Source organism: Apostichopus japonicus, chromosome 9 (assembly GCF_037975245.1).
Source record: "Apostichopus japonicus isolate 1M-3 chromosome 9, ASM3797524v1, whole genome shotgun sequence".
Classification (NCBI taxonomy): domain Eukaryota; kingdom Metazoa; phylum Echinodermata; class Holothuroidea; order Aspidochirotida; family Stichopodidae; genus Apostichopus; species Apostichopus japonicus.
In genome coordinates, this window is record NC_092569.1 from 31,486,081 (window position 1) to 31,510,193 (window position 24,113).

General features: G+C 35.9%; 1 protein-coding gene across 8 annotated transcripts in view; it reads left to right on the forward strand.

Annotated features, from left to right (window-relative positions):
- LOC139973407 (uncharacterized) overlaps positions 1-24,113 on the forward strand; it is a 316,080-nt gene that overhangs the window by 282,669 nt on the left and 9,298 nt on the right. For 5 of the 8 annotated variants that reach the window (XM_071980064.1, XM_071980066.1, XM_071980063.1 and 2 more), the window contains one exon: positions 14,238-14,371. The exons of 2 other annotated variants lie outside the window; for them this stretch is intronic. The gene's annotated coding sequence lies outside the window, so the exon portion shown is untranslated. Of the gene's footprint in view, positions 1-12,581; positions 12,892-14,237; positions 14,372-24,113 lie in introns of those variants that run through there. One more of the 8 variants, XM_071980067.1, reaches the window with a different exon arrangement.

The following is a 24,113-nucleotide window of genomic DNA, read 5'->3' on the forward strand; positions in this document are numbered from 1 at the left end:
ACGGTGAAAATTATAGCCGGACAAGTAAAGAATAATAAACATCAGGAAAAATTATATGTCTACGCATCGACGAAGCTGGTTTAGAAGATAGGTTTGTTGGCATTCGTGTCAGCATATTGAAGGATCTTGTAACAGTCATACATTAAAGAAATCAATTTAAATATTTCGGTCGTAATATCTCAGTCTACTCAGCTGTTAACTTAGTATTACATACTTTAGATAATGTGGTTTGCATCTTGGATTATGCTTGGTTATATAGTGCCGTATATATTCGAGTACGGGAATGTACGCATCCATACCCACTTCTTATACCAAGTTTAATGATACAACTCTGATCATTGACAGGAGCAAAATCTGCAGTTCTGAAATTGTAAAGACGATTAGAGGTGAAGAGGTGATCATAGTCGTGGATTCGGACCGGGCGTTCTAGACTCGGAATGGTCCCGGATTAGACCTGCTTTGATCTGGAATCTCTGATACCTCATACAGGAGCAAATACTGATAAGATGATTAGTAGTGGAAGGGTGGTCATAGACTGTAATCAAGGGTGCATTTCATTCGGACAGGTCCCGGACTAGGACTTGATTCCGGGATTGTCTCGGCTCTCGAATTAGCTAAACTCGGACCAGGGTCTGCTGGACTCGACTGCGCAGACTATATTTCTAGTGTATCTTTTATAAGTAGACCGTCGGTTTTAAATTTGTGATCGTCTTGGCCATGAAGTTGGGTGCAAGAAAAATGCGAGAAACGTATTTCCAAGGAACTCAATAGGACAAAGATCATCATAATACGAAGTCATGATAGGCCACCATTAACTAGGCTTTTGTCAAAGTATTTGATTTTTAGTTAAATTTGAACTGATCACATATTCATGTTGCTAATACTTTATAACCACATCCATAGTATATCAGTTTATTGCATTTTCACCTGTGTCATTGAGAGGGTGTAGGCGGATATACGCCATGTGATTTTACCCCGTTTACCATTGTGCACTTGACCACATAGCATGTAAAATTAATTTATATCACACAACACAAAGAACAGACTGCCATTCGCGACGACGACAATCTGTTCTCTCTTGCAATATTACTGCAATTATGAATCTTTCACGTGGTGAGCTCTTTCAGAGATATAGGCTATTCTTGATCCCGAATGCAGGAACTAATCTTAATGAGGTCGATATAGACCCACCCCCCCCCCATACAATGGATTATCACTATAAATAGCATTTTATTCTCTCCAACTCTGTGAATATTGACTTCTGGAGATCGAACTCGGCTTATCAGTTTCCAGGAGTAGACAATTTTCTTCAGTTTGTCCAGTAATCTGTGTTTCAATCTGTGTCAGTGTGATTCGCTTGACTAAGGTAGTCACTTAACTCAATGGGGTTCGAAGGGTCTAACCGAGTCATCTGTTTAAAGTCATTAATTCATTACTGACAATAAGTGCAATAACGTTGTCTTGGTCCGTTTTCTCTAGCATAGTACTGGAAGATTATCTGTAAAGTTACGATGGGATAGGCCTATACTTCTTCTAGTAGTCTTACTCAGACTTTCTGGTGTATGTATTATAGGCCTATACAAGTAACTAATCATACTGCTAAGCGAAGCCCTGCCAACCACTTTCGGTCTCACAACCCCCCACCCCTTCCCCCTCCCCACCCGCCCCCCGCTCACCGCAAATACTCCCGCCCACTCCTAATCCACCCATTACGGATCAGTGCCTTCACAAAGGAAGACCGGGCCTACATAGAAAGACGCATGACACACGTTAATGGTAACGGACATGTCTCGCGGAACAAGTATATGCAATACTTATGTTGAAAAAAAAAATGTCAATCAAAAACGTACATTTCCTCAGTCAAATTAGCCTGGCCACTGTTTTCTCCAGTTACTTGAAATGTATGTCTATATACTTTTTACTAATAGAATTAATGTTCTACACTGCTTTAACATATTGCTATCAATTTGTCAAATGAGTTGGCTTGGTACTTCTTGTATTTCCCATGGCTGGTTATTACTTATAGCACCAAACAGACCTGTTGTGTTCGTGTGTGCGTGTGTGGGGTGTGTCTGTGTGTGTTTTATTACGAATCTCAACATATCTCTTCGCAGTGTTAATAAGACTTAGCTCTCAACAAAGAACATATCCCTTCTCAAATACTGACAGTTGATGACGAGGATTTACAGAGCAAATAACTAACTGTCTCTGAAAGACTCAGTTTAGAGAGGTCAATGAATTATCTTTGAAGTGGTTTAAAGCCGGCTGTTTTGAATCTGCCAGTCCGGCCAGTATATGGCGGTATCACACCTGCGACCATTAAAGGAGAGACCAGACGCCTTCATTTAATTTAAGTCAAAATTGTAACCTTTTTTCATATAGTTCCCACAATTTTATTGGTCATAGTCCAAGGAAAGCGAACGCAGACAGTATTGGTGGTAATTTTTCTATAGCTATTCAAGGTTTCAAGATGTTCATTTGTAAAATATGCTTAGTATATGAAAGGCTGGTTTCAGGATAAATTTATGATGACGTCGGCACATCGATTCGAGCATGCCAGAGTGTAAATTAATTGTTTAATAAATTTTAATTACTTCATCAAGACCTGTATTTTAATCTCCAAACAAACAAAATAATACCCTTAGGGTGGCATTTCAAAAAGACATTATTTTTAAGGGTATCTTTCGTAAAAGATTTAGTCTTGGCAGTTTCAAAGAATAGCGAAAGCTAACATCAGAACTGATCATTTCTCTATAGCTATGCAAGGTTTTGAAGATCTTTATCACTAAAATATGCTGTGTTTCTGAAATGCCCTTTTGCCGATTCTCTGGAATGCTCCTTTAAGTATATTGTTGTCGATGTCGTTAAGTCTTCACGAGGTGAAAGTCTGAGTGTTAGTTAATTGTTTTATGAATTTTTGATAACTCCTCAGAGAGATGTAGTTTAAAACTTCATATTATAAACAACAGAACAACTTTGCGTGTGTGATCTTTCAAGAACACCTTTTTTTATTCTCATCAAATTTGTTGTGCACTGTAAACAGGTTATTTGAGGCCATCAATTGTTCATTTCCCTACTGAGTTGTTGTGTATTAGACCAGGTAGTCCAGTCACTGTAATTGGACATTGGATGTTTTAAAGGTCATATCTCTCAAGATAAACAACAACAGAAAAATAAACTGGGTTGGTAGTAACGCTCATTAACTGTCTAACCTACATTATAGATAGCTCAATTATTATGATGAATTAGCTTTATTTTATTTTTATTTTATTTTTTACTCTTTTTTCTTGCTTGGCATTTTTGTATTTTTTTTGGCGCTCGATGACGTGTAGCCTACTTTAACTTTATTTATACATTTCAATAAATTTTCCAGATAAATCACTTATTATGGAGAAGACTAATGTACATTGTGCCATTTTCTTTATATGTAAAATGAAAAAGCAGATCATTAGCACGATATGGATAATACATTGCTATATGCACATTTGCACATTACTAATATACTATACTACGGCGGAATTTCTCATGCTATGAACAATATAAGCCGTGGTTATTTATAAATATGAGATATATACCCGTACATTATACAAAGTACAGCTTAACAACCTGTACTCAAGTGGATATTTCCCATATAGTAATTGATATGACATTTTACAACTTAGGGTGCAGGTACCGTTACTGAGTATACAAAAATAGTGGATATTCGTTTGAATTATGCTATTCAGAATTCTATTGAATAGTTTTTAAATCCATCGATGCTGTACATGTTTACGTTCGTTCATAGAACATTGCATAGTTATGCGTATGATGTACAATATTAGTAAAATATGTGGCTGAGTTGGGTAGTCAGTTATGCACACATCCACCATACGGTAAGTATATACGCGTGTACTATGCGTATCGTGTAGGCTAAACGTTACTATTAAATCGTTCAGTCTGAGATTAATCTGCATATTAGGGACGATGCAACAATTTGGATAAACCTAATTCACGATATATATTTGAGTAAGGTAAAATCATTCGGCGGTAAAACATATGCGCTGTAGGCCTACGGGTAGTCAACGGTAAACAATATATAAAAACAGTGCAGCATGTGGATAACTTACTCGTACGAACGGCAGTTGTAAGTCAATTACTTCACGCTCGATCATTTAGAAATGCTTTGTCTCTGGAGTACAGCGAGTTTATTTAAAATTGTCACGAGTTTGCTATCTATTGAATAGTAATTAAGTTTCTTCTAAAGAAGTAGAAGTAGTAAAAAAAAAAATAAGACTGATGTTTTTCAATTTCCTCTGTTTACACTTCAATATCTCATGCTTAGTAACTTTCTTTAATCGAAAATATTGAATATGCATCTATTGACAGGCCTATCACTGATGTTCATGTTATTAACTGTACATAGAAACTGATGAATATGCATGTACTGACAAGCCTATCACTGATGTTGATGTTTTTAACTGTAATGGAAACTGAACGTATTGTATTTGAGGAACTGACCTAAAATAAAACTTGATAATTCATTGTTGAAGGTTAAAATCTTCAATAATTAAAAAATGATGTCATAAAACTGACTTGACTTTCACATCATATATGCCTATTATATTATATTAATCAATTTCTACTCTCAACATTACCATTAGTGCAAATTAGTTTCCCCTGCTCTTCCATTCACACCCAACCTTACTTCCCGATGTAAAGTAGACAACAGCCTACCAAAAAAAGGAAGAAATCATATATAATCTGTATATTTATGATTTATGGACTTTGCTGCATAGGGAAGGATATTTCATATGGCTTTTGACGGGTATTATTTGAAACAAATTCAACTTCCTGAAGTGGTTAAAGTGAACCTCACAAGTAGAAGATAATACTCACTCCAGTAAAATAAGCAAACGTTGTAACATACACTCCGATACCTATGGTTTAGCCTGCAGTAAAGCGAGAGTGTTACAAATAACACCCCTAACAGCTCAAGCTGTCTCTTTGGTGCGGTCATGCAACTACAGAGTGTGTTATGTGACATAATATAGGTTAATTATAAGCGGCGGAACATACGTCATACTTGCCTGTTATATCCCATATATTGAAGCAACCTCACAGGTTGTAAAATAACCCAGTGAGATGGGTTGTCATCTGACTAATATGTCAGCGAAAACTTCAAAATATTTTGTTGTATCGCTTTCATATACGCCTCCGCTAACTCACTGAGGTTTAAGTCGCTTGTTTATTCTATAATACCTTAACATGTTATCAAACAAATATGGATTATTCAGCACCAGATTAACCATTCTATTGATTCATCCTCTGAATATTTTAATCTTAATTCCAAGAAGTGCAATCCTAAATATTTCCGTTCATCGTTTCAAGCACCGCATGTTCTCTGATTATTTATACTGAAATGCATCCTGTTTATATCTTTCTACATGCTGTTTGAATCACATGCCATATATATTTTTCTTAAATTTTTGCATATCAGATTCGTTATCCCGTGTTCAGCTATAAAATATGACAAACCGCGGCCAGTAGTTCAATTAGTTAATGTCTTTCAAAGAATAGAGCTCGGCGCCGTACGTTTTTGTCGCGTTTACCGTCATTTTCCGACTTCTACATTTCCACCTTTCAAAAAAGGGAAGAAAAGGTTTATGGCGTGATTCTTTGGAGTATAACGTCATTCTACGTCATTCGTAATCATGGCGTTTTTCCGTAATTATTCCTTCTATTTCGGTTAGGAAACACAAACGTAACAGCATGTTGTCATGTTGACGTCACCAATAAGGCTTATCAGTTTCAGATCGTTTCCTCCAATTGCAAATTCAGATCTGTATAAAGTGATTCCGCGAATGCGTTATGTTGTTGCTTCTCGATATAGTTACATCTTCATCCGGTCCGAGGCCTTTCTCTGGGGTACATGTCAGTCTTAGAGATGAATATGTAAGGCTTGTCTAAGGTTTCATCATCTTCACTCAAACTCTTGACATTTCTTCTTGGAAGCACTCGATTTTTTTCCTTTTATTTCTTGAATTTCAAAGATAAAATGAAGAAAAGTGAGAAGTTATGCATGTGAGGGATGAAGAGTATCAAAATATATCAAATTATACCTTTGACGGATGAAACCAGGGAGTTGTTATGGTGAAACATTATTACCTGAATATAGCATAATCTCAATGGACGTTATATATGCTACCGTCTATGTATTTCTTTTCGTGATGATATTTGCGGTAGTCAGGGCCGCATACTGACAATATGGGGAGGGGGTGGGGTTCAGACAGAGACGTCGAAACCAGATCGGGTTGTGGTGATAGTTATATCATCGGGGACCTTTTATTTGTCCAGACCCTTCTTTATGTTTACTTGACCCATGGCCCCGGGTCGGTAGCCACCCTTGATCCCTCCAGCTCCCCCTCTCGTCGGGACATAACGATGAAGTTATTACCGAGGAATTCAGGCCGTGTTCTACTTTCTCGTACATGATAAGCATATTTTAAATATTGAGGAGCCTACGCTCTCCTTCAGTCTCGGTTGTTAAACATGATTCTATACACGTCTACAATTTTGCAAACCACTTTCTCCAAATTCATCGAAAGGATTCTGGAAGGAAAGAGTTATCAAAAGTGAATCAGAGTTGATATTGACTGAGGCGACTCTTTAGAAATATTGATAAAGTTACGAACGTTATAACTGCTCACCACAACTATAGGGGTGTGTAACACATACATGCGCCACAATCGCAACATACAATAATATAGCTCTTAACCGATCAACGGTTACCTACCACTAGTTATTGATTTGCACACACATAATTCGTTACTTTCTTGATTCGTCTAGATAGGCGTTATGAACATAGTATGCCCTACCTACCGTATGATAGCTGATGGCCTAAATTTGTTATGTTACTTGCAGAGTTTGAGCTAGACGAGGAGAAATATTAACATACTGAACTCCAACACTTCCGACTACGTCGGCGTATGCATTAACCTAGTCTGGCTACACGTTAATGAGTATACACGCAAAAACAATGGACCCAACCATTGATGGTCATGTGACGTGCTTCCTCGAAGCACCCTTGGATGTGTATTTTCGATTACCTCTGCGAACTGACAAAGGGTTCAATAGTAGGTTAGTAGCACGCCACGTGCATGGCTGTCCATGGTTGCTACGTTTTCGTACTGTGGAGTGAGCCTTCTATGTTATTTTAATTTCCCCATTTCACTTTCAGAGAATTTCTAAAACTGGCTATATATAAACTGGCTACAAACATTTACTCCTTCTTATTTCACACCATCGGTAATTTAATGTATGCTTTTTAACAAACAAGGGGAGAGTAAAAAGAACAAGACATGCCAACTTGGGAACAAATTTGATAGGCCATTTTAGGCACTTTGCCCGGTTAATTTTGTCATTAGATGTAATGAAGCATACCAAGATATTACATGCGGCAATGCATACCGTATATCTTCAAGCCAGTTTTTAGTTTATGACAAATTAAGGTTGTAGAGGTTTTGCAAGCAATTTTGACATGTGCCCCTTTACCCCATACCCCCCCCCTCACTTTGCCACTCATCCGCCATCCCTTCAACTTTCATCCGCTTTTAGTCTGGAAGTGCGGTAGATATCCCCATGCAATGTAAACTCTATACTATTGCAACGTGGTTACAGTGCAACAATTATTTAAAGTTAACTGTTAATCTTCGTGGTATTATTCTTAATAAAACATTCGCCACAGAGAGAAACCTTTTATGAACCTCATTGTTCCCCCGGCGGCCAAGACTCGGGTCTGGCAAGAATTGAGATTTGGCTATAAGAGTCCTTTCAAGCAATTGTTTCTTTAACATTTTCTTATTGAAGTGAGGAAATCGCATTAATTGAAAAAAAAAATGGTACTGGGAAGTTCCTGCTGGTCACGTTCGTTCAGTATATAATCTTTTGCATTACCTATAAGACTGTTTAGCTATGAAATCATATTAAATTATTTCTGATTTTGTCCAGGTTATCCGTCGAAAAGATGAAGTAGCTTACAAGGGTAGGCGGCATGGCGTCAGTCGGAGAATTGGTTCAGTTGCATAATTGTTTAGATTCAGCCGGGAACGAATTAGACCACTTCTCTATGGGTGTACAACCCCTTCCGTTTAGAGCTAGTTATGAACATATTTAGGGTCTAAATATGAATCAGAATGAATCGTTTTATGTCTACATCCCTAACTTCAATCTTCCATAGATGAGAGTCGCCTTCAGCCCTTAACCCGTTTTCAATTTTAAACTTGACATCATTCATACATAACTGATTTTAGGGACTACGTGAATAAGGTTGAAATATTGTCTTCTGAATTAATCCATTTACTCGATTGATCACTTTTAAGAATAAAGAATCCAGGTTTTTTTTTCAGGCTCTCTATATTCTCTGTGCAAAAAGTCTTGAAAACACTAAATATCAAAACTGCATTTCAAATCATACTGCAATTTCGACTTAGTTTGCAGTTAACCTTGAATTTGCATATTGGGATACTGACTTAAAGAAATTTCCAATGCTTTGAGGTATGGTGGTTTCTATAGAATTGTGTGGAAAGAGAAACTTTGATTATTCTGAAATTCTAATGAACATATTTCTTCGCGTTATTTCTAACCATTGGAATCATGTATTAATGATATCATAAATAATATAAATTCCTATATAACTCAATGTAATATTTTACTTTTATGGTCTCACTATTTTTATGTCTAATTTTGTAAATATTGACATTTCCTCTTTAGTTCAAGTTGGGTTTTTTATTCGTTTCTTGATTTTGATTGAATATACTGAATGATTAAGTAATGAGTTCATCAAAATACGTTTTGAACACTAGGCGCTACTATACGGGCAAGGCATAAGTAAAGGTATACTAAGACATCGATGGTCTGTTTATGGGTGTTTAGGAAAAATCAATATAACAAAAAAATTGTTCATGGATGAGAAAGAAACAACACTGTCGTTACATGTTCGCCAGTGAAACATCCTGGTGATTGTCTGTATAAATACATGCATGATAGCGATGTCCAACATAGTCGAACCATTAGGAATGACCAACATATTTAAACTAGTAATATTCAACATAGTCACACTATCAGAAACTACCAACATAGTCAAACCATGAAAATCCAATATAGTCACTCCATCAGGAATGGCCAGTATAGTCACACCATCAGAAACTACCAACGTAGTCAAACAAGGAAGTTCAACATAGTCAAACCATGAAAGTCCAACATAGTCACACAAATGATGTCCAATATAGTCACACTATATTTATGTCCAACATATAGGTCAAACTGGAATGTTCAACTTAGTCACACCATCAGGAATATCTAACATCGCTCTATACACAAGTGATGTCCAACATAGCCACACCATGGATTACCCAACAAAATAATATGAACACAGTCACCCTAGTGTTATCAAACATCCAACATAGTCACACCATGGAATTCGGTACCAACATAATAATATGAACACAGTCACACTAGTGTTATCAAACATCCAACATAGTCACACCATGGAATACCCAACATAGTAATATGAACACAGTCACACTAGTGTTATCGAACATCCAACATAATCACACAATGGAATACCCAACATAATAATATGAACGCAGTCACACTAGTGTTATCAAACATCCAACATAGTCACACCATGGGAATGTCCAACATAGTCACACGATGAATGTGTTGTTGGCACACTCCACACGGTGATCCTGTATAGAAACAGCGTGTGTCTAAACGACAAATACTCTCAGATTAGTTTCGTTTTGCCATTTTGTTTGTTAGTAATCCTCTTTCGAAAAGACTTTAAATAGAAACCGTGGAGGAACTTGCAGTGCGTTTATATATACGTTTCATCGTTGATAAGTGCAACCTTTCTATGAACTTCAAGTACGAATTTACCAGACTGAACTATCGGATTAGCTGTATAGTCATTCAGAGACAAGCGCACTCTTCAGCAGGATTAAATGCCATGAACTGCATTGAGAGAAAAGAACCTCGGCTTTGATTCTGTAGAATAAATTATAATAGCTATTGAGGAGGAGAAGCGACGGTGAATCTGTTCGTATTGACTAATGTGAAATCTTCGCATTTGCTCAAGAATCTACTTCTAAGTACTTGGACTATAAAGCATACATCAAGACTAGCTCAGGTTGGTATAAAAGGCCTACCTTATCTTCTTCTTTGAGGGGGGAGGGAGGGAGACGACGAGGTGGTATATTGTTTGTCTTATTTATTTGTATCACCGACCTCTCCCCCCCCCACCCCCGCCCCCCTCACCGTACTTCAACTCATAGTAAAATATTTGACGTTCATTCGCTATATACGTGTAAGATTACTGTCAACCATATTGGCTCTTAGATAATCACTAACTTATAACAAACACTTACATACAGAGACCTAACGTTAGTCATTTATTACAAAACGGCGCCACTGTGTAGGTTTTATATACTTCGGTTGTCAGCATAATTAATGACTTTCAAAGGAATCGCTATAGTTTGGGTTTTTTCTGTGTTTTTAGTCATCGTTAGTGCCATTAATAATATGTTTTGCACTTATCTGGTTTTCTTTAGACCAATTACCTTTAATATTCAGTGCTCTCCGGGTAATGTTTACGTTTCAATGAGACCATTAAGTGTTCCAGTAACCCAACCATTCACATGCAGTAGCATTGACTCAGTCTGGTACCTAACCAGATTGAGTAAATGGGTTTGAATATGAATTGAAAAGATACATTTGGACAATGAATGTTGTGAAAAGGTTTAGCGCTAACCATCAACTATAGCTCGTTAAAGTAATATATCTGTATGACATTGATAGACTATAGACATCATAGGGGATTTAGACCTGATAAAATAGAACAACGTGGATTCAGGGGATGTAGGTGTATATCCAGCCCCCTCCCCACGTATCCCTTGCACCCCCTATAAAAAAAAACTATATAAGTAGTTATTATACTAGCAGTCAATTGCGTTTAGAAGTGGTTCTTGTAAAGACCTAACTTATAAGTTAAATATGCTTCAGGATGCAACATTTCAAGTCTATCTTTTTTGGGGGTGGGGAGGGGTGCGGTGGGGTGGGGGTGGGGTGGGGTTAAGGTGGGAGTGGGGTGGGAGTGGGAGGACCGTCCAAAGCCCGGACCACCCTCTATGTGAGTCGACTTTATGGAACCAAGGTTCACACCCCTTCTTGTTAGTAGCCGGCATCCACTTGACCTTTAACCCATCATTTTTAACATTGAGCTGGCGGTCCCTTGTGGAGACAGGGATTTATTTTAAGAAGTATACAAGTTGAGGACAAACCCCGTCCGAATGGGGTCTGTTGTTAACATTTCATTTGTTTACTGTTCTGTAATGATATTACAGTTACATTCGACTTACTCAAGTCTTTGGGTCAGTTACATATTTAACTCGAGTTCTTGATTGCGTCGTAGAACCATGTATCACGTTTCAGTCACCCGAACCGAATTGTACAGTTGCTTATAATAGCGTTTTCGACTTGAATATATTGCGCATTTATATGCATCTGTGTTATAACATGATAACACGTGTTATGCTAGAGGCACATTTTATTGCGGCCTGTGTTAAAAAAATATATAAAAATATAAAAATATAAAAAAATATAATTTTTTTTTTTAATATTATATAAAAATAAAAAATAAAAATATATATATAAAAAAATATGTATAATACCACTACGATTTACTGTATTGTATCTTTAACATATCTAGCTCTCGCATGCTCCCAAAACATAAAACGTATTAGTGTGTTATAGCACCCTGGCATATAAATGCATAATATGCTACACTTTAAGAACAAATATAAGCTCACACCTTTTCGGCTTGGGTGCTTCAGTACATCGTTGATGGGCATTATACCTTAGTTACAGATTACCATAGTAGCCTAAAGTAGACAAATGGATATAAATATCACCTTCTGAATCATATTACAACATTTAGACAAAATTGTCTTGACCATAACTTTGAGATTTTAAGAATGTATATTACTTTACAGAAATCAGTCATACAATTTACCTCGTCTTCTGACAACCGAATTTTGCAAAATTTCACTTTTACCATTTCAAATCCACGTTTTAAAAAAAAAAACATATATTCTATGATAACGTAAGTGGCTAGACTTTTATACAAAATCTACTCATATCTTCCCAGTTCAGCAATCTTCTCACATTTCCCCTTCATTTATAACTACAAAATGCCATTTCTTCCTGTATGTAACACCTTTTAGCTAAATATATTACCAAACCAAAAATTGATCTTGTTTAGCTTATTTCTCAGCCTTCAATGTCAACAGACTATTTACAGTTAACACTTGAATGAGCTTAAATGGCGGATGAATAAACTATCTTAGATCTATTATGGCTCGCCATCTGAGTAAGATGTAAATTACTCACAAATCTTTATTCACAAAAAAACACGTATATTACCCAAGGGAATCGTCTGTTAATGATTCTATCTCGGTTGCTATGGTGATAAAATTACATGGAGGAAGATCCAGCTGTGTTTTTTTCTTGTAGTGATTTTGTTCATGCATTTGTTCCAAAGAGAGGGTCTGTATATACAGACAGAGCAAGTGAAACATGTGCATTCCGATAATCACTTTACGCGCGTTTAGCATACACGAAGACGAATTCAGCAACTTACGTATTCGTGTGCTCGAAAAAAAGTAGGACGATTTTTGCCGGAGAGTTTAACATTTTATAAAGAGATGGAATATTTTATGAACATAATTCAAACTTAATATTCCTGATCGAACATTTCTTTCATGGCCAGTGGTGTGTTGCATATTTATTTTATTTATTGTTTACATTTTATATGTACGTGGCGGGAGATTCTGACAGTCCACTGCTTCAGTAATAAAGGTAGGTGAATCGATTATGCAAAACGTCCCTATCGATATACGCGACAGCAATAAGGCTGAATCCGGGATATAAACAATAAAAGAACTGCAGTTCGTGTTTTACAACCTCGTTTCTGAACTTGAAGGAGAATTTTTCTTTCAAATACCAGTAATAAGATTTTGAAATTACTATACATTAATTGTTTTTTGTCTATATGTAGGTGAATTCTGAATCCATTATTTGCACGTACAATATTATAGGTTCGAATATGACTTTGAGGATGTATTTCTAAGGTCAAAGGTTAAAGGTTGCTAAGGTCATTGATGGCCTCAATGTGACGTCATCCCCTACAGTTACGCACGGTATATGCTATAGTAAAGTGAATGTGATATCGAGGCCTACTCCGATGCTGGCGTTTTGACAGAATGACGTATCATATATGGGCATTATAACAGTCAATTGCCTTCTCTTTCTCTCTGTACATCTATCCATCGCCCCACCCCCCCACCACCACTCACCCCCCCCCTTCTATATCTCTCTATCTCCACCCTCACTCCGCTTCTCTCTTTCTTTCTCTCCCTCAACACTTTAATATTTCCCTGTTACTGTTACTATAGTAAACCTATTGTATACCAAATAAGAACTTCACTGACGGTTATTATTTGCTATCCTTTTATTGATTGCCATTAATCTACGCCATTTTGTCCATTTCAAATGAACAGTTCTATCGTGGCATTATAACAGCAACGCGAATACTTAATAGTTCTGAAAGCACTTATTTTAAATAATATTTAACATTTTTTCTTGGTAGAACCAATTATCAAAAAACCAGACAGTTTCAAATCCATTAGTCAATTAAAGTTCACAATAATTCTGCTGACAATCGAATAATATAAATGTCAGAATATTATAACACTCAGGACAAGAACACGTGTGGTTGGAATTACCTAAGCTTGTGAATAAATTTTAATTTCGTCAGTTTATATTGATACAAATCTGCTCCAACGCCATATTTTTATTATTTAACGTAGGAGCGAAATTCACAGGTAGAATGATAGACATTATTATCATAGAGTCACAGTTAATTTGATCCTTGAAATTTTTGGTCTCATGTGTAGGATCAAAAAATTCATATCGTTTAACGAAATGTAAGAATGTTTAGACTAAAACATATATTTCTTCTAAATAAATGATTTTCCACCTGTCCCAGAAATAGGTAAAGATACCATTCCATCTTGTCCCATGTCGGTTTTAGTCAATATTAATAATACTAAGTATATTTATAGTTAAATGTTATTAAATAAAAAAAATGCCAAATCTGAGATAAATATGGATAAATCAATTTTTTTCTGCCTTTAAATTCACAGTTTTCAAGTAAAGAAACATCGACCAGTAACGCATGGATGAGAATGACTGTGGTGAGGCCACTAGAATAAAATAGTACAACCGTTCAATGCGTTTAATCGACTCCTAAAGAAGGAAAAGAGGAAGAAATTATTTGGTGAGTAACACCTCGTGATTCTTATTATTAAGAGGACATGTGATAGGCAACCAATTGCGACATATACCTCACTGACGCATGGTCGACCTCCCATAGTAGGGCAAAATAGTTGACAAACGACAGATTCAAAAAGGCGGTCCGACGCAATGGACATTGGCCCACAATGTTTTAACCAGTATCGGGTATATGGACCATCGTTGGGCACCCAACATGCAGCCTATACCCTGCCCTAGACTATTCAGTATAGATATAGTAAGTTTTTAGATTTTTCTCCCTTTTGTTCCAACAAGTGTTTCTCTCTGGCCGTATAGTAGAACATTTATTGGCAACCCCTGACCTATAACCAGGGAGTTGTTCCATAACAACTCCCTGCTATAACCAAGGAAATTATTAAGATTGTCGTCGGGTTCGTTGTATCTGAAACGGGTTTGCTAAGGTTATAACAGGAGGTTGTCCATTTGGCGTCCCTTGTCATAGTCGCTATGGTGTCTCGTGATTCTCTTGTATAAATCGCAATACATCGTATGTCCAATTGATCGCGATGGCATTGTTGGTGTTGTAGATGTTTAAGACGTTTCCTGCTAAAATTTACACCATATAAGAAGTCATTCTTGTGAGAACTTGATTATTATTAATAAGAGTTTTACACATGGTATTGTGTTATTTTTTTAAATGGGAATAGAATAAATATACACTACTACTACTTAAAATAACCATTCACATATTTAATTGAACCAAACAAACAAACAATTTTGAGTCAAATTAACAATGGAAAAATAATAAACTGTAAGTTAGTACTACAAATCAGAAAATGTTTCTAGAGCATTTGTGTTTGGACTTTAGTATCTAGATTATATTTGAACTTATCCCTTTCAACACTGCTTCATCACATGTCGATCACGTGTTCAATGTAATTTACTGATAACAAAGCAATCCATTATCTATCTTTCCTCTGAGAAATATAATAATACAGATGATGAGTCGTTGGGAGAACAATTGACCTTGTGTTTTAAATGCATCATTGCTCTTTCTTTTCTTATAACATGTTTTTTTTATATAATTACATTTATGACCTTAGCCTGCTTAGCTTTTGAACCCAGTTGTGTAATCACATCATTGTGACGTAGTTGCAAACCTCTTCAACCGTATTTAATCGTGGTTGCCTCTGGTGTTTCTCGTACATGTTTAATCATTCTTTCATATCCTGCAAACCTATCTCTCTCTCTCCCTCTCTCACTCCGGAAGTAGATAATATCAACTTTTGTCGAATGTCATTTTTCCTCATAATATTCAAAAAAATCTGGAAAAATACAATTAGAAAGAAATTTATTCCAAATCATTTTCCAGAATATATTTTTTTCAGACCAATACCTCAAATCAAGATAAACAATTCTAAACAGTTGAGAAAAGGGATTATATTAAATTAAAACAGCTTCAATGACCTTGCACTAAGCAGGTGTCAAATATACACATTTCGAGGCGAAACTAGATACCATTTCCAGCCGTATCCTGCAGGCTAATTTTAAGACTATTTTTATATCACTGTAACAGGTTAGTATACGTAAAAGGTATATATATTAAATGTATACGATCTATCGATACTCTGCGCCGTTGGCAAATTCCATCAGACATCCTATTATTATGATACCACGTTTAGGCTTTTAGCAGTCGTTAAATTAGAGAGAGATTTCTTTTTCTATCTCTCTCTCTCTCTTTCATCGTACCTCCACGATGTTATACACTAATGTATTTTAGCTTTCATAAGACCTATTCGTCCTTCGGGTATTGGCTTAACTCCACTTTACATTTTGAATTTCTTCAGACTACTTTTGTTCATTTATTAAATGGATGCACTTACCAGCATGCAATATATTTATGTATGTATATATATATTTATGTATACGAATATGTATATGTATATGTATGCATATATATATATATATATATATATATATATATATATATATATATGTATATATATATATATATATCTATATATATATATATTATATATATATATATATATATATATATATATATATATATATATATATATATATATATATATGCCTATACGTCTTAATACCCGCAGGCGACATAACCTTCAAATCCATTATATAACAAGCAGGACTAATATAGTCTCAGGAAATATTTATAACTGTGGGATGCGACTTGGTCAAGTTTAAATCACGACACGACCATCAATCTGTGTTGAAACGTTTCCTCTGGATAAATGTTAATTTGAAATATCAAAATGTTTCCTTGAAGGTAACTTTCACAGTCATTTATCAACTTGCTTGTTGAAGCAAAACGCAGGCTTGTCAATTCGTCAATTTGACAGCCGCCCATTCACATAATTGTGTTGATGCTAGTTCGGTATGCGTCATGTCATGTTTGAGATGTATGTAATACATAGAGAGTAGGGAAGTGCAAGCGGTTTTTGTGCGATAAATGTGAAGATTACACACGTGTCTTCGCCTTAAATTACTTTCAGGTATATGCGTTTAATAATGAAGTAGGCACAATCGTTATCCATGTCGTCGGCAGCCGCCATATTGGTGTGTCTTTAAAATGTTAATACCCACGTGTGTTGTTTTGTCGTAGGCCCTCTATATAATTGGGATATGTACAAGTTAAATTATGCTTGGGAATGTTATACATACATGCCAGTAACTGCATATGATTTGTTAATACTAAAATTAAGCACAGAAGAATGGTAGGAAGGTTTTTGTGAAGGATGAGGAGAGGAGAGGAGGGTGGGATGTGGGAGTAGGACATGGGTAGAAGAAGTGGGCTAAACCTTCCAATATTGATACGTATATTGACTCAATATTCAGGCAGGTCTAGCTATGACATCAGTTGAATGGTGGCATGGTGACTGTTTCTTATTGTAAAGGTAAAGTGAAATCATGTAAAGTACCAGGGGGCTGACAGTAGCAGTACCCTAGTTGTACTAGTCTTATCCGTATAACCAATTCGATGACGCTGGTAGAGGGAGGGGGCGGGGCGGGGGTGATCAACCCTACAGAGGGCGGCAAAAAATATTTGAGAGACGGACCAAATCGAAAGATGTTCAGTGACTCTGCTCCTATGAAGTTGGTTTGAATACAGTTTTTCTTGCATTCCATGTCTTTTAGTCTTACTCAGTGGACTCATACCCCACCCCCCCCCCCCCCAACACATACACACCCAAGCCCAGGGCCGCACCCTCCTTATAGCATTTTTGATATCCCCCTCTGACCCACCCATAAAGGTTAATGTTCCTATCTAAATCAGACAGGGAAATTGTTTAATTTCCATTCCCCTATCGATTTTCGATGAATGTAAAACTCAAACATCGGACAACAAAACCAAACCTGAATAACTGATTTCATGAAATAGATTAATGGTGAGGGTGTGCCTACAAGTTTGGGTTTTTTTCAAGAGTCACTGAGAATTGTCATCACAAGTAAATTGTATTAAACCTTTTCCTGATGGGAAAACATAGTACGATTTGATTATTTCTTTCAGAAAACGTAACATTTTCTTGAATAAAGTTCGCCGCGATTATACATTAAATTATAACAGCCGTAATGATAAGCCATATGGATTGCTGTATTCATTGGTTGTAATCATCATGTATTCATGCAATCATGTAATCATGTAATTGTGTAATCATGTAATCACTGTAATCATTGTTTGGATGTGATCACACGGGTTTTTGGTGACTTCAGAAAGGTGTATTCAAATAGGAATGTATTACAAATCTCTTCATAGATAAGGATTTATCTTGGAACCTTAAACCTTAAACCCCAAACCACATTGTCCATCGCATGTTTTTATCGATTTATTGATTTTCTTATTTACTTTCTTAATTCTTTACATGTTGTATTAAACTTGAATCTTTGTTGAAAATATTTACAGAATTTCAAATCTTTTCGCTAGTGTTTAGAGTAATCTGTCACGGTTCTTATTTGTATTTCAAAAGCGTCAGATTTATCTACGCCCACCAAATATTTTTTTTTTTTTGTCGGGTGTAAGAAAAATAAATGGATAAGGCAAAACGAAACCTGAGATTCCTTCACGAGAATTCAAAACGAACGATTGTTTCCTGTTTCGCCAACAGCGTTGCCATGGTAATATATTAAAGCAATTGTATGATTTCAGTGTCGTCATAACTGTAAGGGTTTATTTTCTGTCATTTTTTGAAATCAAATGAATTGGCAAAAGCTTTTTGTGATGAAAATGATATACGAAGAGACAAATTCAATTATTTGAGATGTCTTCACTTTTTTTCCAGTCTTTGATTTATTCAACAATTTTTTGTTTGTTTGAAATAAGAATTTTTTGGGCAAGTACAACACGGAATAGTAATATATGGAATGGCTAATAATTTTTGTTTTATTTCCTCAAGAAAGCTTTCCCGCCATTTATCGCCTGCTAAGAGAATATGTATTTTTTCGGCTATAACGCCATTTCTCTCGTAAAGAATAATATACAAAATTACATGTCATAGTTTCCACAGCGCTATGTCAGCGAATAATAAGTGGAAATATTACTTGAAACAAAACGATTTATTATCACGTATACACAGTCTGTCAACTAACTATTTTTGGTAATTTGTATTTACGTAAATTCATAAAAATATTTACATTTTTTTACAGAAAGCCCACGTGACTTCATTTTAACGTTTGTCAGTTTAACTGTCTATCTTTTCTAACTCTCGGTTGTCTGTATTGGTTTGTCGTCAGCATGAAAAATAAACTAATTCCTTAAGATGAATCAGTTTGTCTGTCTGTCTGTCCGTATTACGGTCGTATATTGTTTTTGTCTCTATGTTTGCCATCTCGAATCGAAAATGTTTTCAAAAATCTTTTGGAAGTTTCTTTAACATTTCAAAGTGTATTATTTGTCAAAAGTATGTCCTTCATGTTGCGTTTTATTACTAGACAAGTGAAAACACGTATTGCCAACAATATAAAATAACACGTTTGTTACATACTGTTCCAGTACAGTATGGACGATACATATCTGGTTTAACAGTTCTTTATAATATGATTAATGTTAATAATAGTATATTAGCAATCCATAAACAGAAAAATATATATAAGCTCCAGATATGCCGAAACTATTCCCTACTTTTGAGCTATTAATTTTTGAGCTTATTTATTTTATTTTATTTTTTTAATTATTATTGTTGTTATTATATTTTTTTATGGCGGCGGTTGGGGTGGGAGGGGGGGGGGAGTCTTACACACTCTCATAGCGTGAATTTTAACTGTCTAGAAATAACTGAGAGTGTCACTCATCAGAGTGTGTTGTGTTGCCCCTAAATGTGTAGACTGCAATGTGTATTTCTCATCCAAGGCAATGCTGGGATATTTTTGTTTGTTTTCTGGAGCATTCGTAAAAGAATATTTAGTGCAATGAGTTCTCTGTTCGCGTTGACACTCTACAATACGGTAAACAAATCACAGAAGGCCTATATCTTTTGCGTACAATATATATACAATATATATGCAATATATATACAATATATATATATATAATATATATACATTATTTGCCAATATCTTTTGCGTACAATATAATTATCTCAATGCGATTCACATGTCTCCATTCAATAAATGCAATCCAATCTACCTTAATCCTACAGAACAATTGGTCAAATATTAGCACCACGCCTTAAATAATTCACATCCGGGTTATTTCTTCGCCTTAACAATTTGAACAATTTTGAAGGCTTACAATTATAATTGTGATGTAAGAACATCCGTCCTAATCTCAGTTTGGTCATCATTTTGTTTAACGTCAGCAAGTCCAGGAATGTGTGTAGGTTTAAGTAGGTAGGAGTGCATTGTTAAATGTAGAGACATGTAAGCATCGTGACGTCGTTCCTCACTGCTCACACCTGTCACGTGGTGGGATTAACGTTGAGGATTATAAGGTATGGAGGGGGTGTTCATTTATATTTGTAAACACAGCCAACTATTTAAATTTGTTACTATCAGTAGATGAATACTCTCTGTTACTCATTTTTCGAAGTTGTTTTGATTTCTCCGTATAGCACACGACCTACTCGCATCTGGCGTGTGATATCTATACGATATAGTGTGTAATGCGTACTGTGAGATTGTTATCTATACCCCGCCGTTAGAAATAAACGTAATATGTAAGTTAAGCATCCGCAAATATTAATTTCTAAATCTCACGAAATATTGTCATGCATTTCTCCAATCGATTTGTGATAGAGAAAAGGAAAAGCATAACCAAAGGGCGAATGAACAGACCAATCATGCATGAAGGAGTCATGACGTGTTTAGCAGGCCTGTATTCATTAACCGTGGATATTGTGCACGCTTCCGTAGATACTGTAGGATAAACAGACAGCCAGTTGGAACTATTTTCCAACGCTAATACCACTCTATACTGTCCTTTCCTATCATGCTTCAAAGCACTCGTACTGACAGTATAAACAGTTCCTAACATTTATCTGATTCTAATGCTAATACCACTCTATACTGTCCCTTTCTATCATGCTTCAAAGCACTCGTACTGACAGTATAAACAGTTCCTAACATAAAGCTGATTCTAATGCTAATACCAGTCTATACTGTTCTTTCCTATCATGCTTCAAAGCACTCGTACTGGCAAGCATAAATAGTTCCTAACATTTATCTGATTCTAATGCTAATACCACTCTATACTGTCCCTTTCTATCATGCTTCAAAGCACTCGTACTGACAGTATAAACAGTTCCTAACATAAAGCTGATTCTAATGCTAATACCAGTCTATACTGTCCTTTCCTATCATGCTTCAAAGCACTCGTACTGACAGAATAAATAGTTCCTAACAATATAGCTGATTCTTTTGCTAATACCAGTCTATACTGTACTCTCAGTCCATGCTTCAAAGCACTCGTACTGACAAGTATAAACAGTTCCTAATATTTACCTGATTCTAATAGTACCAGTCTATACTGTCCGCCCCACCCCCTTCGGCTCAGGTAGTGTTTCTTGTTTGTTGTGGAAACCGCGAAACAAGTCGTGGATGCAACAAAAACGTAGTGGATGCAACTTCATTTTTAATTAGCGAGCTACTGATTTTGTAATTTCTGATTTGTTTTCCCGATATGTCTTTCCGCGTTCAAAGTATTGGTTTAATGCTTACATTTATGAACAGCCTGTCTCACGTGATATTGAAATTATTTAATATGAAGTATAATGTAAAATTGAAGTTTAAGTCGACATAATGACAAATGTATTAAAGTTTGTACTTTATACCAAACATAAACTTACTTGTAGCTGGAAAGTAATGCAAACTAACAGGATTAAATTTTCTATTTTTTTTTTTTATGATGTACAGTTCTTATATTCAATCACCAGTTCTAGGCAAAAACTTTCAGTTACTTTGAATATAATATATTAATAATATATTAATATAATATTTAGGCAAACTTCTTTAGGGTTTCAATAGCCACACAACAGTTGTTATTTATTCAGTGAAATCAATAACACAAAGAACAACTTTGTTGTAGGACAGCAGTGCCACAAAATAATAAATTATTATAATTATTAAAAATTAAAAATTATTATTATAATTATAATTATTAAGAATTATATATATGCAAATAACAACAATGACACATGCCTGATAAAAAAAATTAATGCTATATAACAACAACATCGCATAAAACAATATCACAGAATTGCAATATCACATAACAACTATGAAACGATCTTATGGACCATGGTAGCACATAACATACAATACACACAATAGTCGGTATACGCACAGAGCCACAGTAGCCTCGACAGAGTCTACAAAGAAAACGGTATGATCCCTTGTTGAAATATCATTATCTATTTTTGATTTTTGTTTTGTAATACAGTCTTGACACACGTGTTATGTAAACGTGGTACGATTGTACAATGAAGGGTGCTATTGCAGCATAGAGTCGAACTGCTCAACAGTTTTGATTTCATCTGCTCGCGGCCAAGATGATATAATCAATAATTACTTGATTTTGTAACACACGTTTGCTCAATATTAGTATATCGACTAATTAACAGAAGAAAAGCCCGAATCCCATCAGTCGTGAAAATGACAATGTCATGGTAACAAGAGTCTCACAGACAGACACGAGTTAGCACAGACAGACACGAACCATCGACATGTAACGATATCTGTCTGGTTAGTTTTGTCGAGCAATTCATTAAACATTGACTATCGTCTGAACAAAAATACAAAATGGACGCTAAGAGATTGTACGCCTAATATCCTCGCTGAAACTATATACTTAATTACAGGCCGACGAATTTTACTCTATCACCAGAGATTTATTATGTAAAGTTATGAAATTTCAACACAACGTATACGATCGTGTAATCCTTTCAATGGATTGAGGTATCTACACATTATGGTTTAATTTCGATGATAAATACTTTTTTATTTTACTTTGTGAACATTCATGAACAAACTTTAACCTATTAGTAAATGAAAGCAAGTTATTTTGTACGTTCAATTATCATTTCAATCAACATTAAAGCATTATTTTAGTAAATGTGACTTGGAGTCAAACAGGATCATAACCATGTGGATGAGGGAGTCAGGGAGGGGGAGGGGGAAGGGTATGGAAGGTTTAAATTGGGAAACGAGCCGAATAGAGTTTCTGAGTAATGACGGGAGAAAACTGCTTATTATATTATGATTGGCTTAATTGTGGTTTCGACCTAAAGTTGCAGACAAAATTTCCAGCAATTTTGATAAAAACGATCAATTTCAGCCCAGGTAATTTCCCTTTAAGAAGCTCCCGTTAATCTCGCTTCTATTTTTAATCTGTATGTCACAGCGTGTGTGATGTAGTCCGCTAGAATATATTAACCAAGTGGCAGAAAATGAAAAAATAAGGAGATATTATTCGACGCATTTCAATTGAATTTACATTGATTATTATCACAAAATACCAATTTGAGGAAATCGAGGATGCGTTGAATGACGCAAACTGACAACGCCGCTCCAGCAAACCTTTATGTTTCTTTCACGATATCGCTTCAAGGGGTCCCTGGAAATCAAATTAACATAAAACATTTTCTACTTCTTTTTTCGGGGGGGGGGGGTGGTGCATGGGTGGCGGTGGTGAATTTTGAAGCATGATCTGCCATATCGTCACTAGACTCGTGACAAAGAACATAGTGTTCTATAGTTATGTAGACTGGTATCTATCTAAGGCCATTCAGGGTACGTTATGTTGAGAAGGAGGTGGGATATGGAGTAAAGAGCTTATCCCGGGGGAGGGAGGACGGGGGTATGGGAGGGAAGGATGGAGTGTGGAAGATGAGGATGGCGAATGGGAAGTTAATGAAGAAAACTCTGAATTAACAGAGCAGCTGTATTTTACATGTTACCGCAATTATTTTGTACCACGTGATGTTAAAGGGCAAGAAAAGGTATGTAAGTACAGTCAGTCACGTAAGTCCATCTGAGAGATAAAACTAGACAACACACGTCACTGATTTACAATTTGAGGGACACAAATGTTTCTTGGCTGAATTAAACCTGCTAGAATGGTGTATACGGAATTGAGAGGAAGTGGACCCTTGCAGTCGTTCAAAGGGGGGGGGGGGGTGGAAGGGGTGCTGAAATGTTACCAACTTTTTGGAAGATTTGAGTTCATTTATGTAGAATGGACACTGGCAAGTATCGTCGTTCGTAAATAACCAAACCGGCCTAAGTTCGGGGAAATCGTCGAGGCTACATAG